This window comes from Linepithema humile, chromosome 7, assembly GCF_040581485.1.
Source record: "Linepithema humile isolate Giens D197 chromosome 7, Lhum_UNIL_v1.0, whole genome shotgun sequence".
NCBI lineage: Eukaryota > Metazoa > Arthropoda > Insecta > Hymenoptera > Formicidae > Linepithema > Linepithema humile.
In genome coordinates, this window is record NC_090134.1 from 9,924,132 (window position 1) to 9,938,568 (window position 14,437).

General features: G+C 40.8%; 1 protein-coding gene across 7 annotated transcripts in view; it reads left to right on the forward strand.

Moving 5' to 3' along the window:
- The window catches only part of bsk (mitogen-activated protein kinase dJNK), a 140,736-nt gene that overhangs the window by 28,879 nt on the left and 97,420 nt on the right, over positions 1-14,437 (forward strand). For 4 of the 7 annotated variants that reach the window (XM_067359120.1, XM_067359126.1, XM_067359121.1 and 1 more), the window contains exon 1: positions 5,294-6,345. The exons of the other annotated variants lie outside the window; for them this stretch is intronic. The gene's annotated coding sequence lies outside the window, so the exon portion shown is untranslated. Of the gene's footprint in view, positions 1-5,293; positions 6,346-14,437 lie in introns of those variants that run through there. 7 annotated transcript variants of the gene reach the window in all.

A 14,437-nucleotide genomic window follows, 5' to 3' on the forward strand; every position in this document is an offset into this window, starting at 1 on the left:
TTCATAATATCTAACTCAATTATGTGTAATTGTGCACGGGGTCGTTCTACTACCACCGTCACCATTACCGTCCCTGGCAACGCGGTACAGCTACTTCGGCTGTCCGCTGGAAAGGATGGAAGCTCAAAGGGGTTATTTTAGGAGCAGGAAGGTGGCCATCCGATGGGACGTCCGCACGTCTCTCTCCTGACGACCCGCTTCTATTCTTCGTGTTGAAACTTCCGTCGCTGTTATGTTGCGGGTGTCACTGGGTTAATGCACGTGAAATCGCGAAGCATACTTTAACATAAACATACTTTACGTTTACACATGCGCTGTATTTTCACATCTTTTGCAAAAACATTTATTATTACTGCGCTCTCGTAATTTGTCGAGAAAATTTCTGCTGACAATTCAGTAATTCTCGGTTCTAAATATGGAAAATTTTAGTTCTCAAATAATAGAGCGATCGCGATAATAAACTATCAATTGGTTTTGATTTTAAAGATCATTCAATACGATAATTGAAGAAATATGAATGAAATGTAAGTTGTAATGGTTAGTTTATTTAAATTTAATCAATGAGACTTTTCATTATTACGTGCAGATTTTGAAGAAGTTCATGAAAGTAGAAAGGTTATTAAATATTATTTTATAGAGATCTTTTCCTTCTAATATATCTCACAATGTATTATCAAATAAAAAGGTCTGAACTTTATTTACCGCTTTACTTTCTCGGCGAGGCATTGGCTATAATTCTGTGTAAGCATCATCGCTTTCCAGCGAGAAAATTTCATAAAGATGGCATCCGCTCGTGCACGCGAAGGAATTTCCGTGAAGGACGATAATCGAAATTGCGATTCTGATTCGTCGAGGATACTTTCAGAACGCCGTTGCAGAAAAGCTTCGCCTTCCAGCACGCGCACAGCTTAACCACAGAGACGGGAGAATGGGACGAGCGTCTCGAGGAATTAATCCTATCCTTCTCTTTTTCTCTTTCTCTCTCTCTCTTCATTTTCCGCGGCAAATTGACGTTTTCATATTAGAAAAGCGCGAGCTCGTCGCCGGTGAGCTCAAAGGTGACAACGGCGATCTTCCAAAGATAATCTCTGTGAAACGCATTGCGTCTGCCGCGCTTAATTAACTTTAATTAATCCCTGCCGCCCGGAAATTTCGCATCTCGCTGAACTTAAGAGCAGCGAGATTAACATACTGGTGGTCTAGCAATCCGGTGTGCGTCTCGTAAGCGAGTGTGCGTGAAAGAGGACGTTTGAAGGTCTGATTTCTAGTGACATATTAAATTTCAAAAATAGATCAAAAGCATAATGCATTGACGTATATTAGCGATGCTAGTTACTCACGTTACCAGAATAATTGTGATTCGTGCAATTTAAGTCTTAATTAATTCATTAAATTAAACAATTAAATTAATACAAATTTAATTATAATTAATTACGTGAAATTTCTGTGAAAGAGTTATTTTCTCACTGATGACAGAAACGTAGTTTACGATCAAATGTGACTTAGGTCTGCATCTTTTTTCTTTCTATATTTGTCACTCTGTACTTAAAAAAGTTCCAAGATACGTAATCTTCAGAAGTTCCGTGTATTTACTACCATAAAAGCGATCTAATCGTAGCGTGGCCAGTGAGTTCGTGAGCGCGCGTCACACGCGTTCACACACACACGTAACATCGTGATAGATCTTGTAAGCCGATTACAAGGATATACCGGTCGGATCAATTTTCTGAGTCGATACTACTTCCTCTCGGCTGAGTCGATCGTCTTACGAGCTTGTCGTCCGCTTGTCGATCTTGGTTCTTCATTTGCCGCTTCGTTGAAGATTTACTTCTGGAAATACGGTCGCGTGGAAACTACTAATAAGCGATTGATCGATACCGGATCCATAGCGAACGAATTTAAACTCATGGTGCTCTAATACGATCGCAAAGTCCTTTCTTGCTTGCGAAAAATAATAATACGTGAAATAATATTTTAAAAAAATAGAATTTGCTAAGAGCGTGATTCTTCAGTTCACCAAGCACTTTTTCAGTTTTTCTGTTAAAATATTCACTTTTCGTCTAAATTATTTTTGCAAAGTGATATGAGATTCTAACTTCTTTAGCTTTTTATGTAGCTTTATGCAAATTCAAATCGGATAGCTCCAGTAGAGTAATGCCGAGAAAGTGTTGATATTTTGATTTTGTGTGTGTTCTTCGAAGGAATTCGGAGTCCAATTTTGACTTGTGTGATTTTTTTAACCAGAATTTTGTCCAAACGAAGGGCTATTCTTGCAGCCGCATTTGCAAGCCGCGAGGGATTGCCGCTGGGCATGCTCGATGTAGAGTGCAAATCGCACGTGCAACGAGTTGCGGCAATCGATTGCATGGATGTGGAACATGCTCCAATTTGCGCGAGAACTGCACGTGTAAGCTTGGGTCTTGTGGCAACTTACAGTTTGTTGGGATGAAAAACACGATTGTTGACATTCGAATAACTGTGTGTTCATAGACGAACTTATAATGTCTTTTATTTTAAACAAGAGAAAATCAGCCAGCTTTACAGACCTGAAAATTATATGTCAAAGAGAGGGAAAGAAAAAGACGTTTAAAAATAGAATCACGATTCTGTTATCTAATCTTTTTTATCATATTTCGACGAGTCTTTTATTAAGAATGCTGCTTGATATTATCAGATATAAATTGTTCTGACTGAAAAAAATAACAAAAGTTATTAAAAAAAGTACTTGCCGAATATTGATGTACATCTGGCGAAATCGCATATGCAACAGTTCGGCTGCGGGGCGTATTGCGAATGTATATTCGTCGCATTCGTATGTGCGGGCGTGAAAAGGGTGGAAAAATCAAACGGCAGACTTGCAACACGCCAACGAAGGGAACGACCCGGCGAAAGAAATGGGAGAAAGCGAAACGTATTCAAATCGTTATTTTTATCTCTTTGCAATCGGACGGCCTCTGCTGGAATACGTAAGTCTTGCGTATACCGTATCCAGTTATCGCGCGAGAACTTTGCAATATAAGGCGCACCTGTGCCGCATCACGTGTACTATACGGATGCTGTATTATAGTTTCAATAACGTCAGAAAGCGTTTATCATGGATCACAAACAAAATTAGAGTCGAATTTTTCTCATTTAAAGCATTTGCATTTATATTAGATGCAAAAATTTTTTAATGATAAATATGTCTGACATTCTTTTTTTTTTTTAATTTTTAACCTCCAATTTGAATCATTTTCTCGAAAATAATTCTGAAATGAGGATACGGTTTATGATCGATTTGTTGTTTCGCAAGTCTGTTACGAGATTCCAGGAAAAGTAAATCGTTTCTCTTTTTTTTGATTATGCAAGGACGCAGACGGAAGCAATATATAAAGCTTTTAACGAAAGTAGCTCTATACATTCAGATTGTATAAATAGAAGCAAGAAGCTCGCACTAATTCTGTACTTAAACCCTTCGATCTCTTATGCCGCGTTAGGTGTTTTATTTAAAAAGTTAAATTGCGACAAGATCAAAGGATAGCGTAGTATAAAAAATTCAGCAATAAAACTTTTCTCGTTGTTCGCGACTTCGAAGATTGGTTATCAATAAGTCTTCTTCAACGCCGCATCCTTTCTGGATTCGATACTGAGCCAATATCGTAATCAATTTAAAATATCTTAATTATCAATATCGGACGTTCCACGTTCCACGTTAGAGTGTTTTCCTACTGAATTGACTTCGGTTTTTTATGACAATCTGTTACAAAAAATAGTCTGACGTGAGCCACCCAGTATTATTACGCAAAACACGTGCTTGCATGCGATGCGAGGAAAAGCGTGCGCGCAATTTTTCCACAAAATTTTCCGGCAAACTCGATAAGGCTGCATTGAAAGGTTCGAAAGCCGATTTTTATTCTTCACTGACGCATACGCAAACATTTGCATAAAATATTTTAGAAATTGGCCGATACACATACAACGCGTGTGCGAGGTAAATAAATAAGAGCGCCGACGCCTCGCGTCGCGTTACACACGTCGGGCGTCTTCGTGATATTTTTATCAGCCTGTAATTCGGCAGGAATGCGACGGTCGTGAATCTGGAATCGTATCGTACGCCGTGCGTGATAACGCGACGCGTGTGTGTTTATTTTTAGCCGTCTGACGCGATTGTATTCTATTGTCATTTTCCACTGCCGTACCGCGGCGACGAGGAATAACGGGGCTGACGACGAACAACAGGAGTATTGAGCACTCATTCGTTATCGATTCGTTATCGTATGTGTACAGCACCTAGGATAACATACGCCAAGTTTTGCTATGCATAAAAAACAAAAAAAAATGAAAAGGAGGAAAAAACACATTCGCGAATACACGTTAGAGAAATAAATGCAACGCAAAATAAACTTTTCTTTGACTAAAAAAGAGATATTCTTGAAAATAATCTTGCTCTACTTTTAGCAAAAGTGAACAATTAATTAGGAAAAGTCGTGCACAATCAAGTAAAACAAATGTTCTCTATTTTCTTCAATTATTTTGCACGGAAAAGAAAAGTGTCACTAGAAAGCGCATTATTCGGTATACCGGTGAAACGAAAACAATGCATTTTAATAGAAACATTTTACAATAATATTTTGCTTTTTCCCATGCTGGCGTATGAGTGAGAAAAATATCGCATGCAGGTGCATGAACTGGGACGACGTTTTTGCCCTTTGCTTGTTTGGTTGCTACTACTCTTCCAGCTCATTGTCAGTTATCTATCTTATATATCAAGTCCTGTTTATGAAACTTTTCGCTCGTTTAACATTTTAATTACATTATGCACACACACGCAAAATTAGTCCGATAAAATCAAATGTGCAAACACTTTTTTCTAGTCGCTTTATGTGTCAAGATAGATTAGAAAGATAATAGTACCGCAGTACTGTGCAGTAGCGAAGTACACTTTACTATTGTTATAATAATTTGTTAGACCTACTAACAGTACTGCAGTACTATTATCTTGCCAATGATCGCAGCAATTGTGCAGAAGAATTGTCTAACGTAACGAGACGATGCGAAAGAATCGCGAAAGACGCGACGAAACTGTAGGGCTAAATCGACGCGGAAGTGGAAATCATAGAAAATGAAGTTAACGCGCTGCGAAGGATATCGCGGGCTTGTTGCCGGGGTTAGTTTCCTCGTCGAAGGGACAGTTGGGTGTCACGATGGTGGTGGATGACGGTGGTGGAGAGTTGCGACGAGCCGCTGCTCACGTAGGAGTGGCAAAAAGGGGGGGAACCAGCTGCAGGCGCACGCGCCAGCCTCCGACGTTCCGACTTCCCCGATCCGATCAGTCGTGTGTGACCCTTCACACGCGTCGTGTCGTCGTGCTCGTTACGTCACGCGGTCGGATCTTGCGGCAACCTTTCGCGCATTTCCCTCCGCTGCGAAATTTTCTGCCCCGTGTCCTCGCCCGGCGACCGTGCACGCATCCTGCAACGCGATTCCGAACGACAAGAGAGAGCGGAGCGCACTTGGCGTCGCGTATCGTGACGCGTGAATCACGTGAGTGTGTACATCCCGCGGCCGGCGAAACCGAAGCGAGCGAGTGCTTCCTAGAGACCACGTGGACACGACGGAGCGTGCACACGAGGATTCTCCGCGCGTTCTCTTCGGAGCGGAACGGAGCAGTCGCGTTTATCTCGCTCGTTCGGAACCGCTCTTTCGCGCGAACAAGACGAAAATACGTATGCGTAAAAATCGATCTACGTCAAACCGATTCACATCAAAATCTGTACGCGGCGTCACATCTGATAATCTAGAATCCCCTCGGAATATTTCGCGTAAAAGGAGATTGCAAAAGGTGTGTGCTGGCATGAAAAAACACACGCGAAATTCTATAACTTTTTGAAAATAGTCCGCGGTTTGCACGGTGGTAACTTGTGTCAAACATTGCAGTGCTCGAGTAGTCACATCGACTTTCCTGCGCCCAAACTCGCTTTTGTGCGAAATGTATACAGTGTAAACCGCTCTTGCAGTGATCGCGCAGTGAATGCCATCCGATGCGGTAAAACTCGTGGGACTCTCTGGGCGAAAAATTGCAGTGTTTTCATTCACAGAAAAGAAATACATACAGTGAAAGAGAGAACGCGGTCGTGCAAGGCAAAGATTTTTGCCGAATTCTTCGCTCTCTTCGCGTCTATTCGCGTCCCTCTTTCTCCTTCGCGCGAGGTCCGACGAATGCAAGCCTTCTACTACTGCGCCGCGGATCGCGCTCGCCGCTCGCGTCGTACCTGCCTGCCCGCCCGCTCGTTCGTCTTGCAACCCCTGCCGACTCGTGCCGCCATCCCACCCCCGTGAGACCGGCGCGGGATCGATATTTACGAGGTAAGATGGCTCGTCGTCTCTCTTTACGCGACTTTCGGCCACTGCCACTACGAGCACTCGGTTAATTCATGATTATTGTGATCAGCATTGTTTATATTCCCGAGAGAATAACGTCGTAGAACTTTAACTTTATCTTTTCATGCGAAATTAATAAGTAAGTGTCAATGGATTATACAAGTGTGCACGTTAAAAACTAATAATATTTATTTTAATATCAAAGGATAAAAATCGCGTAATTTCATTGCGTAACTACGCAATTATAATTTTATTGAATTCGAGAGAAAATTGTAAAAATTGTTCTCTTTTTATCTGTGAGAACGTAATATCTCGTGAACAAAATGACACAAAGCATGCGTATTCTCCGTAATTATTTTTTTGTATTTCTTGAACGGAGAGAAAGTTTGTTTTTATTTAGAATTTTATGCACTTACGTTTTCTAAGGTTCTCTCTTTTTACGGTGGAAAGTTATTCTTTAAAATTTTATTTAATTCTATTCCCAGCATGAAAAGTTGAATGTGCGGTGGGAATAGATTCACTGCATAAACAACGTTAAGCACTTCAAGGCTCGCAATTCTCTGCGTATTTTTTCTAATAATACACATTCACGATAATTAATCGTAGCTACTGGAATTTACTGGCTCGTTTCAACCACTTCGAAAGCTAAAACGTTCTTTTGATTACCTGAGAATGTATCTCGAAAAGCGTTTGCTGCCGGTGGTGTTATAAAAGATAAAATTACTTTCATATACACATTTTTATATGCGACATTTACTGCTCACGTAATTATTTCGCATTCGCTTGAAGATTATATACGAATATAAGTTTAATCGCGAAAACTCTTGATATCTCAATATAAAACATCAACGTCGATTAATTAAAAAATCCGCGCTAAAGTTAAAATTATCTCCTCTCTCTATTATTTTGCAGAACGGATGTGATAAATTTTTTTCAGCTTCCGATGCATCGACTAGTGCGCGCACAAAAATCGATTACACGGTTACAAATACTGCATGAAAATGCGGATGCGTAAATAAAGGGCGTTACGTAATTTCGTCTCGAGCGAGGTCGGTTCCCAAGAGTATGTATGCTCCCGTGCAGTAAATATATACCTACTAATGCAAAAGCGTACCGCCGCGAAAAGAGCGCGCGCGTGGTAACCGCGCTCTTTTGGCAGCGGTTTACGCGGAGTTTACGTATTTGATCGTAAAGACGCATAAACAGTTCTGGAATTTGACCAGAAACCGCTTCGAGGCCCGCGTGCCGAGCCAATGAATCTCGCTCACGAAGCTGCTTTTCGATAATGGAAATACGAATCGCGAAATAAGATTCCCATTTTGTTGGCCAAACAGGATGAATTTTGAATATACATTAACTTTTGTACACACACACACACACACGCTCACACTAATTGTAATACTGGGGTATTGGAATTTTCTGATAACCTAGTAACATTTATAAAGTTCAAAGACTCAATGACGATCATTTATTTTGTCGAGGAATCTAAGAGAAAATTTACTTCAAAAAGAAAAAGATAATTTATATTATTGTTGCATGGAATTTTTTGAATGCAATAAAATTTGTGGCAATTTTTGCGATACATTTGTTTCGATATAAGTTGAAACGCGAATATTTTTTTGAACATTAAGAGAAAAGTTATTGATCAAAGTGTTAACAGATATTAATTAATTTTCTAACTAAATGCATTAATTTGTTAGATGTTTACGAATAGTTATTGAGAAAGATAAATTTTCGTCAACTATATTGAAATACTTAATATTCCGCATTGCCTATTCGGAATCTAATCGACGCGAATTATTAGCGATTCTCGGGCTAGTAATGAGCAGCCTGTTCCATCTCACGAGGCGTAATGCAGGTAATTACTTGACCAGCGAGTGCTCAAGCTTGGGTCGTTAGTCGCATTCCCGGCATTCCGATGCCAGTGTGCACCGCGCGTGTGCGCGGTAATATAACGCATACGTCTTGTCGCGAGCGAGAGAAACGCCGAGAGATCCGTCTTGATCCGCCGAGATTTAGCTCGCCCGACGCGCCGTTTCATCTCGATCTTATTTAAATCCGTCCTATTGTCCCCAAATTTCAAATATCCAAATGACAAATATTCACTTTCAGCGTTAAACGAGGACTGGCATTATAACCGGTCTTTGAGAAATAGGGATTCTTTATTCATACGCGCGCACGTGTTCAAATAAGGAATCCTTGTTCGTCTACAGAAACGGCTGTGAGCGCGACTTCATCGTGATGCTTTTCACATGAAAGTAGCCACTGTTCTTCTCAGTTAGGCTCGCTTTGAGAGAAAATGCACGACTTTCGGGACACCCCGTGCGTACGCGAAAAAGGCGATCGTTAATGTGTTTACTTTGAAAGCAGGTCCAAGCTCGTTCCCTCGCTCTTTCCTTTCCTTCCATCCTCTCTCTTTCCTCCTTCCTTCTCTTTCTCTCTCTCTCTTTCTCTTTCTCTTTCATTTGCGTAACATCCTAGAAAGCCTCCTCGAGCTGCTTGTTTGCGAACTGAAGTCCGCCGTGGAAATGAAAACTGCTTTTGATGCAGCGGTTTCCAACATTCTCTCAACTTTTTTCAACTGGATATTTTTATCGCGAACCATTAAAGTTTGCTTGAGAGTATAACTCATTATTTTTGAAAAATAGGAGAAAATTGAAATATCAAAGAACGTACGTTATATATTGCGGTTAAAAAATAATCATGAATGGAACAAAATGCTGTTGCGTAATTTTTATAAATAATTTTTATAATGCAGATATTCTGCAAAATATTTTTCAACTGTAAAAAGTTGTACTCATAATTCTTTAATCCACGGGATTATTTAAAACTTAACTTAATATGTTTTCCGTTTTCCACCCTCGGTTGCATAGCAACTTTTCCCCTCGGCTGTGTACATACCAAAAGTTTGTCAACGCTGCGCCAACCTTCTGCTCCGGCGAAATGTCACGTGACTGAAATGTCAGCGACGCTCTCGGCACCGTGGAGGGTGATTCGGGGGTGTCTGGGAACGGCTGGGATTCGCTTGCCCGGAGTTTCGCAGTTGGAGAGAGGGTGAACACGAGCCAGAATCTCGATACAGGACACCGTCGTGTCGACATTTTGTTATCTCCCGGTCTAGTACTAGAGATTAAGTTTGGATTTATGACGCAATTAGGTGTTAATTAATCGTTAATTTATTGCTTTCATCTCAAATTCAGGCCTTCTACATATTGGGGAAAAATTTACTTGCCGTTTTGTGCTGTCATCTTTTTTAACTTAGGCGCTTTTCGAAATACTCTAGTTACAACTTTGTACGCAAGATAAAAGAAGTTATATCTTAGGAAGTGAGAATAAAAAAGTTAAAGTTTAAAATTTTAATATAAGTAATAGATAATTGTTTAGATCCGAAAGTCAACAATTAACTCTCGAAAGTTAAAGTTAAAAATCGTCAGTTTACGCTATGTTTCAATATACATTCCAAACTGCTTTATATTTTATAGAGAGAGAGAGAGAGAGAGAGAGAGAGAGAGAGAGGGAATAGTCGGCATTCTCGGCTCCTATTTATTACTTATCTCACACAAAACCAAACTAAGGTGCCAAAGAAGCCGCCGGCGCACTGTGTTCTTGCATCTACACTGTATTCGCAGTGTAGCTAAGTCTACCGTCTGCAGCAATTACGAATGCCTTCGCGAAATGTCACATGTTCCGCACAGTTCTGCGAGCAAAAGCGACTGTTTTCTTCGTGGCGGCCGAATAATTTCGCAACTGCCCAACCGCGTTCTGTGGGGGCGCATATTCTCGGAGCTACCGCTCGTGGTGGCATTTCTCGCGCTCGTCGGCCGTTAGATCTGTCCGCAGTTAATAATGGCACGACCGTTTGATTTAACGGCGTCATTAGGGGTCGCGCCTTTCTCACTCTGTGTCGCCATGTCGCTTTCCTCGGTGAGCTTTAAGGGCCGCGACTCCATCGTCCACGGCTATTAGCTTTCGTCGCTCTCCACGAGTAATTGGCCGTATTAAATTTAATAATCCGTCGACCGCTGGCCAAGCCTAGCCGCTTCCTACTTCGCGCTCTGGTAATCGGTTAGGCCGGCCGCGCTGGATTCTAGGTAAGCGGGAATATTTCACGGCGGGCGTGAAATCTTTTGAGCGAAGACGGATAGCGGGAAATCAGTAAAGGCTGGGAAGCCAGCTTTGGCGAAGTCGGGTGATATGTGAACATCCCTTTTCGAGAGATATCTCTAATTTAAATAATGTAAACGAGCAGTCACATGTGCGATACGTGAAACACGAAAATGCAATTTAAATTCGCAGAATTGTGGAAAAAAAACATCGAACCAGAGCATACAAAAATATAATATTAAAATCGTAAAAAAGCGCACTCATTTGCGGATGATTCAGGATTTTCAAGATTTATTTTCCAGAATTGTGTTGCGTAACGTAAATGCGACAGTGCAATGTTTGCAAGCTTGTGAATTTTTTACGTTGAGAAGGTAACTCAATTGAACGTAGATGTGAAAAATGTCAACGTGTAATAAAATATTGACGAACACATCACTGTATAAAAAGGTGGTTGGCTGTTTCTGGCTGGCTTCAGGATTAATCTTCCAAAAAGTGGTCGATATGTAACGCGTCGTATGCGCATCACATGCAACGATACGGTGCACACGGGAAAGGATATTTGCGATTCATATCGAGGGCGTAATCGGTCGCCGTATCTGACGTTGATTAATGCGACGGCGCGCTTGTACAGAATTGTTAAATCGCGCACATCGCATCCTGCGTCGTTCCTGCAATAGCTCGCGGCTAATTGCGCGTGATTTCGCTACCGCGCACGGATACGCCGGCTTCGTAACACACTCGAAAATTATGCGCGTACGTCCAGATGTACAGTCAATACGTTTGCTTTTGCACTGTCAGGAATTATTCTGCGTCATTTTATGTTTCGCGAAACATTCCGAAACCCAATTGCATTTCGATGTTGATTACCAATCGTAACTTAATGATTCTTTGACGATTAATCTTTTATTCTTACCAAATTGGAAACAATATAGTCGAAACATTATTTCTTTTTTGTTTTTCTGATAGATGCAAGGAAAATAATATTTAGTATAAATATCTTGTCTCAAAACATATTATATAATTATTAGCATTTTTTTCTAAAAATTATTTCTATCAAATATAGAAATAATGTATTTTAATGTGTGTTATACAATATTTATATAATTTTAGAAGCAGATGAGTTTGTTTTATATATTGTAAGATATGTTATATATAATTTAAAAAGTTAAATATTTTAAATATTAATGTCTGTATGATCGATTATGCGATAAACAAAATAGAACAAGATAATTGCACACATCAGAATGAGATCGATTTGCATTAACGGTTGAGAATTTTCCAGTTGGAATTATGAACGTGTTTGTCGAGACGTATCGATTCAGCGTTAATTTAGTGTCGAGAGCTGCGAGATGAAAATTTCAATTCGGTTTGCAATAACCGATTAAAATGCCGATTCATATGGCGTTCTTCACAGAGAAAATATTCGTTCTCGCGGGGACGGCAACGCGTATTTATTCATCTTGCGCCGATTAGAACACTAGAAACGACGGTTAATTAATTCCTGTCTGGAGATAACGCCGAGTATCATACCGTCACAGAAGTCTCGACCCGTTTGCTCAATTAAGCGACGGCCGACAAGAACAAAAATAAAATTGTTTTGACTGAGCGTTTTATCTTTCACGCCTTCTTCAACGCGAAATTGTGTTAGTTTTTGCAACGCGCTCTTCTTCCGATTATTATATCTTTCTACAATTTCACTTGGAGATACGCACATACATTTATTATATAAATGTAACAATATTACAGTCCATAGTTGTTTTAGCGTCAAGGCGTATAATTTTCTTTTTCCGAATAATTTACTACATCATTAAAATTAATCTCTTAACGTGCTGTACTATTGTTATTCTAAAAAGCACAACGTAGCATAATCTAAAACGATAACGAAACACTGCATATCAGTGTTTCGATACATGAATCTCTAACAAGTACGTGTAATAATCTAAATTAATCTTAAATTATACTGCGCAGATTATTTACTACTACTGCATCGTAACTTGAATTGATAACTAAACCCTGCATTACTCTCGGTGTAGCATAATCTGACAAATCCAGCATAATCTGCGCGTTGCGGCGTTCAGTCAATATATCGCTAAAGTCGGCACGTGTGACGAGAAAATTATGCTTCACGCGGAGGGACGATCGTTTCGACCTCCCCCTTGCGCGTTGCGCAAGAGGGTTAATAATATCGGCGTGGAACTGCCCTTATGCGACATTAGTTTCACAGCGAAAGCGGATTACGAGAGCTCTCTCGCCAGTGGCCAATGTCCGAGCGGGGCGTATCTTTTCTCAGGCAGGCAGGACGAGATTGCGTTTAATTTGAGATTAATTCCCGTGATCGCGCGACGCGCTTTATAAAGGGAGCATTTTCGCAATGGCAGAGGTTAACGAGCTAATTTAATGAGTCGTTGCATGACAGTCGTGATATGTGGATTTGGTTTTATTCAGTGGCGATTTCCGATCGTTGAAATTCCCGACAATGCTGATTGTTACGAAAAACATAACCTATAAGTAATGAATTATTGAAAAAAAATATTAATATTTATTAATTGGTTTGTAATTTGATAAAAAAAATCAATTTTAATAACATGATCAATAAATTATTGATAATAAGATGTGTAGCTATTTATAAAATTCTTTATCGTTAGTGAAATAACGATCTTTCAATTTCCTCTTTTTTATATATATATTTTAATAGAAAATAAGTCGTTGGTGAGCCTAAATAAATATCCAAGCAGAAGGGCAAACAAAACATTTTCTCATACATCTTCGTAAAAGCAAATATAATATATCTTCGAAAATTAGTTAATTCAGCAGGGGTTCCGGATAATTCGGATGGCCAGGGGCCCCCGAAGTCGTAAAGGCGCGGTTGAATAGCCTGCTTCTCGGGATCACGTGCAACGGGGACATAAACGACTACGGGCCGGTCTCGCACCGTTGCCCTATATTATTACATTAATTTTCCTCAAACACTCGGCAGATCGGCATTAAGATATCCTCGTGACCGGGCGGTACGCGCGCTCCGCTTCGTGTTCGTTTACGCGCATGTGGGTGTGCATGCAGCAGCAGCATATGGCCATTAATACGGTCGTGGATAGATACGTGCCGGATCGCCGGCAAAGTCGAGCTTTACGGCTTTACACTGTGTGACTACTGTGATCAACGTATTTTCTCTATCGCTTCCGGTTTGCCCCGCGGATTAAACTACGGTTTAGCAAGTGCGTGCGCGCGCGTGCGTGTTCATGAATATTTCTTCCTCGCGGGATATGTAAATTTTCATATTCATGATATTTTCGCCGAGGGCGCGTTCGCAAAACTTCATTTTACATCCATCGCTTCTGACAAAAGTTGATTCCCGCTTTACATATGCAACGTAGTCGACGTTTCTACACGCTGTCCGATTTGATTGACTTTAGTCAGCGGAAATTTTTGAAGCATTTTTATAAAGTGTAGTCTTCCCATCAGCTAACGATTTGACAGCTTTAATCTTCAGCCGTGAAACATTTTTGCGCGATATTGTTTTCACCTCGCAATACATACATATTGCGTATTTACAAGCCTTAACCGCTTAAAAATTCCAGATGAAATTCTTTTACGTGAGCGAACATTCATTCTCGCACCGCTCGCGAAGATGTTGAAGTTACGTAGCGGGTGTCCCGTTTAATTGACTCCGAGCTTCGCGTCGCGCGCTTGAAAACGCGATATTTGCGGAATTCGGGCAATGTCTGGGGTCTTTATCGATCCGTCCTTGCAGGCTCGTAACGCGCCGATTTGAACGCCCGGGAAAAAGCGGGAAACGCTCTCTCATCCTCTCTGTCCCTCCCTCGAAAGTCGAGGGAAAAGGTTTACCCCCGCAAAATTCGTAGGAGGGTCGTTTGATTTATGGCGGAAGTTCCTCGTCGCCGCTCTCCGCCGAATTTCGTGAAGCTGCTGCTCGCCCTTTTCTCGCCTCCCTTTACGGTCGCGCTTCCTCGCG